Source organism: Triticum urartu, chromosome 1, assembly GCF_003073215.2.
Source record: "Triticum urartu cultivar G1812 chromosome 1, Tu2.1, whole genome shotgun sequence".
Taxonomy (NCBI): Eukaryota; Viridiplantae; Streptophyta; class Magnoliopsida; order Poales; family Poaceae; genus Triticum; species Triticum urartu.
In genome coordinates, this window is record NC_053022.1 from 33,590,162 (window position 1) to 33,596,161 (window position 6,000).

A 6,000-nucleotide genomic window follows, 5' to 3' on the forward strand; every position below is an offset into this window, starting at 1 on the left:
CTAAAGATAATGTGCGTACAGGAGACACGTAGGCAGGTCTATGTATATTGAAAGGGTCGATGGGGATTGTGTGTGTGTATGCTTGCGAGAGGAAGAGTGCTTGTGATAAAGGTTAGTGAAAACAGTCGTAAATGGTTACGAGAGGGAGGGAGGGTTATAACGAGAGCATGTGTGCGAGAAAGACACCTCGGGAGAGAGTGTGTGAGCATGTGTGAGAGACCACCGATGGGGAGTGAAACTACACGTAAAAGACTGATGTACACATTGATTAAAGATATAAATTGTATCGAAATATTAGGATGAGATCATTATATTTGCAATTCGCATAAGGAACGGTCATTGATCCATCAGACATCTAGATTCTATCGAATTTGAGCATGTTTATGTTATTATTTGACACAATTGATCCACATAGTTAGTATTTTGAACTCCAGATAATGCATGGCTATAGCAATTGAATATAATCGTGAGTATAGTTCATGTTGTGTGTGTAAAGCACATTATACATACGAAAGTTACACAATGAACATTATAAATAGCTACCTATGAACTAGCATACATTTGAATTCAACTTAAGGCGGTTTAAAAAAATCGAATAAAACATGAAGTCCATTCAATTATTTGAATTTGATATCATGGCATTTGTAAATCATACCTAAATTATGGGGGCATCAATCTTTGATCTGATTTTATACATAATAGCATATGTAGTCGTGTACAAAATAGATTCAAAGTTAGCTCCTTGATGTCTATTACACAACCTTCTTCTTGTAGACGTTGTTGGGCCTCCAAGTGCAGAGGTTTGTAGGACAGTAGCAAATTTCCCTCAAGTGGATGACCTAAGGTTTATCAATCCGAGGGAGGCATAGGATGAAGATGGTCTCTCTCAAGCAACCCTGCAACCAAATAACAAAGAGTCTCTTGTGTCCCCAACACACCCAATACAGTGGTAAATTGTATAGGTGCCCTAGTTCGGCGAAGAGATGGTGATACAAGTGCAATATGGATAGTAGATAATGGTTTTTGTAATCTGAAAATATAAAAACAGCAAGGTAAAAAATGATAAAAGTGAGTGAAAACGGTATTGCAATGCTCGGAAACAAGGCCTAGGGTTCATACTTTCACTAGTGCAAGTTCTCTCAACAATAATAACATAATTGGATCATATAACTATCCCTCAACATGCAACAAAGAGTCACTCCAAAGTCACTAATAGCGGAGAACAAACTAAGAGATTATGGTAGGGTACGAAACCACCTCAAAGTTATCCTTTCTGATCGATATATTCAAGAGTTCGTACTAGAATAACACCTTAAGACACAAATCAACCAAAACCCTAATGCCACCTGGATACTCCAATGTCACCTCAAGTATTTGTGGGTATGATTATATGATATGCATCACACAATCTCAGATTCATCTATATTCAACCAACACAAAGAACTTCAAAGAGTGCCCCGGAGTTTCTACCGGAGAGTCAAGACGAAAACGTGTGCCAACCCCTATGCATAAGTTCACGTTACTCACAAGTTGATCACCAAAACATGCATCAAGTGGATCACGTGATATCCCATTGTCACCACAGATAAGCACATGCAAGACATACATCAAGTGTTCTCAAATCCTTAAAGACTCAATCCGATAAGATAACTTCAAAGGGAAAACTCAATTCATCACAAGAGAGTAGAGGGGGAGAAACATCATAAGATCCAACTACAATAGAAAAGCTCACGATACATCAAGATCGTGCCACCTCAAGAACACGAGAGAGAGAGAGAGATCAAACACATAGCTACTGGTACATACCCTCAGCCTCGAGGGTGAACTACTCCCTCCTCATCATGGAGAGCGCCGGGATGATGAAGATGGCCACCGGAGAGGGGTTCCCCCCTCCGGCAGGGTGCCGGAACGGGTCTAGATTGGTTTTCGGTGGCTACGGAGGCTTATGTCGGCGGAACTCCCGATCTATTCTGCTCCCTGAATTTTTTAGGTTATATGGATATATATAGGCGAAAGAAGTCGGTAAGGGGAGCCACAAGGGGCCCACGAGGGTGGGGGTGCGCCTCCCTGCCTCTTGGTCACCTCGAAGCTTCCTTGACTTCAACTCCAAGTCTCCTGGATCACGTTCGTTCCAAAAATCACGCTCCTGAAGGTTTCATTCCGTTTGGACTCCGTTTGATATTCCTTTTCTGCGAAACACTAAAACAAGGAAAAAAATAGGAAGTGGCACTGGGCTCTGGTTAATAGGTTAGTCCCAAAAATAATATAGAATTGTAAAATAAAGCCCATAAACATCCAAAACAGATAATATAATAGCATGGAACAATCAAAAATTATAGATACGTTGGAGACGTATCACTCCTCCATTCCAAAATAATCATAGTTATAGGATTTTCAAGTGTCAAAATTTCAAAAAGAAGCGATTAATTTAATGAGGTTTTCAAACATACAAGGTCAAATTTAACGTTGTCTATTTAGGTCAATCCTCAAAGTTCACGTGTACTCTAAACGTGAATGCTTGTGTTTCAAAATTTTGAACGAAGCGCCAAAAGAGCCTCTACTCGCCCAAAACCGCGTGAGACCAATGTTTGGTAGTACAAGGAAATTACTTTTCTAATAACTCCGACCCGTGAAACCTACCGGCCCGACATCCAAAGGTCTAAAGCGGGGTAGGTTTGTAGCTTCACCTAGACGCCACGCAACCGCCTCCGAAAAACATTCATACAGAATGGAAGCCTAAGCACACATGCGCGCGGCCGAAATCGCTCCCGCACACTATTTGGGACACTTGGGATAACCATCCTACCCCCGACCCACAGTAGGTCCAAAATTTAAGAGGGGGGCAAAGTTTGTACTTTCCCCAAATTTCAAACAAGCGTGTCCCATCTTCTGTTCAAAAAAGCCAAAAACAAGCGCGTCCCAGACCGAAACATGGTTCTCCCCCTCCCCCCTGCCCACCCATACGATTCCCCATCCGTACTCCGTGGGCGCAAAAACTACCTCTCCACCGGCCGCGCAACCCCGGCGTCCTCCGTCCGCCACCCCATCCCACCCATCAACCGCCGCCCTCCTCCATCACGCCGGAGCCGATACCCCGATGTCGTCGTCCACCGCAACCTCAACCGCAACGCCCTCCACGGCTAGTAGTTGATGTCGAGGCCGAGCCATCCGTACCCGACCCAGTTGAACGACGCCGTCCTGCGCCTCATCATTGCCGCTCCAACTTCGCCACCCTCCACCGCACCGGAGTTGTTCCTGCTACGCCATCCTTCACCGCTTCGGATCTGCTTCCCCTCCGCCGATATACGGCCATGGCGATACAGTCAACAATTTGGCCATGGGTTTGTCCAAGGATCCACGGTTCTCCAAAACATCGGTTCCCCTGGAGAAAAAAGAAGATCGCCGCGACATATGGAGGAGACCACACTGGCAACCGATAAGGGTACTCCTCTTCCCTTATTCATGCAAATCTTACGTGTCTGCTTGCACGGTATTCATCCCACAGAAGACACTAGTTGACCACTTCTTCTCGGTATTAGATGTTCCTAGTAACTTGCGATGCACAAGGTTTCTCCTCATATACTATTTCACCTTAGCTAGAGGTCTGTCGCCCCCTAAATTTCAATTCTTGGTCAGTTGATTCCTAATTAACGGAAGCATTCCCCGGCTTAACAGGCACTAGTCTGCCTATTACGCCGGGGAAACAGCGCCTCGGTGTTTATCTTAGGGGCGTGTGGGGCCTAGAGCTACCGGTGCCCGATCTGGAGGTCGGCCGTGATTAAAGGGATGGCCCGGGGTGCTGCCAAGCACGGCGGTGGTGTGAGGTCGAGGATAGGGCAAGGTGGCAGAGGCAGGGGTCTGGGCCGGTGGTCGTTGGCGGTTCGAGAAAGATCGTCAACAGTGACTGGCGGGAGGTAGACGAAGGCCATCTGCCCGTTCCTTATAGATCGGACGGTTCATTAAAAAAATCGACTGACCTATTTATTTTTAGTCGACTGTTATGTTGATATGACCACATGTGGTGGTGTGCTGGAGGAGTACCTGCATTTCCTGTGCTCATATATTACAAAATCATATGGAGTAGAATCTAATTTTGTTTGCCATGCAATATGGTAGAGCTATCATATGTCTCCTGTCATTAATTTTTCAGCCACCTGCTATCTGCTACTTTTACAGTGCACTAGTTTTGCACACACTTCACCCATACTCTCACTATTGTGTTTTTATGCAAGGGTATTCCAGAGTCTTCCTCGAGAGAAGCAGAAAAGAAAAGAGAGAAGTTGCCCCAGCTTTCTACGCGGGTAAGCACGGCACGTTATAGTGCTATAAAGGGTGCAGTGTCAGCATATGGAGACAGTAAACATAGCTCTGGAGTTGATGACCTCGCTCGCAATGAACCACCATCCTAGGTGCTTGCTTTAACTTCGCGGTGTCATATGTGGTTGCATGTTCCATATGGTGTCTAGCTTGTATTCGAAAGGCTGAAGTCAGTCTTTATTAAGATAAGGAAAGATATTTTTTACATGAACCACTTTCACGTGAGCACCAGAACACAAATAGCTAGTCAGGGCACTGGCCGAGTCAGTGACAAGCCCAGCAAAGACAGGAATCACCTGGAAGCCGACTAAAAAGTCGCGATGGTGGCGAAGCAGCCCGCCTCCCACCAGGCTCTTAGGTCCTAGATGATCATGCTCACCTCTCCAGCCGGATGTCTATCTTGTATTGCTTCCAGTTTGGTTAAATTGCATCTGCTTAGCTTACACATTATACCTTTGAATATGACATGTCTTTCTATTTTTGGTACATACAAGTACATCTGTGTATTAACCATGTTACTTACATCAAACTAATGTTCTTGTGTATCCCTCATCAATCACTTATGATGAGGCAGTTAGGCAAGTGGACTACTCCTCATTTAAAGAATGCAGTGTCAGCCTCCTGACATGATTCTCAAGAAACAGCAAGGCTAGATGAAGATAGTGAATGTAGCTCTGTAGTTGATTACCACATTTCCCCTACACTAGCATCGCATGTGCTTGCTCGAACTTGGCAGCGTGATATGTGGTTGCATGTTGCATATGGTGTCTAGATTGTAATTATTCCAATCTGGTTAAACTGCATGTGCTATTCTACTTAGCTTATACATTATACCTGTTAATGTGACATGCCTTCCTGTATTTAGTACATAAGTACATCTGTCTATTAAGCATGTTGATACATCTCCAACGTATCTATAATTTTTGATTGCTCCATGCTATATTATCTACTGTTTTGGACATTATTGGGCTTTATTATCCACTTTTATATTATTTTTGGGACTAACCTATTAACCGGAGGCCCAGCCTAGAATTGTTGTTTTTTGCCTATATTAGGGTTTCGAAGAAAAGGAATATCAAACGGAGTCCAAACGGAATGAAACCTTCGGGAACGTGATTTCCTCACCGAACAAGACCTAGGAGACTTGGACCCTACGTCAAGCAACCAACAGGGAGGCCATGAGGTAGGGGGCGCGCCTACCCCCCAGGCGTGCCCTCACCCTTGTGGGCCCCTGTTGCTCCACCGATGTACTTCTTCCTCCTATATATACCTATGTACCCCCAAACGATCAGATACTGAGCCAAAACCCTAATTCCACCGCCGTAACTTTCTGTATCCACGAGATCCCATCTTGGGGCCTGTTCCGGAGCTTTGCCGGAGGGGGCATCCATCACGGAGGGCTTCTACATCAACACCATAGCCTCTCCGATGAAGTGTTAGTAGTTTACCTCAGACCTTCGGGTCCATAGTTATTAGCTAGATGGCTTCTTCTCTCTTTTTGGATCTCAATACAAAGTTCTCCCCCTCTCTTGTGGAGATCTATTCGATGAAATCTTCTTTTTGCGGTGTGTTTGTTGAGACCGATGAATTGTGGGTTTATGATCAAGATTATCTATGAACAATATTTGAATCTTCTCTGAATTCTTTTATGTACGATTGGTTATCTTTGCAAGTCTCTTTGAA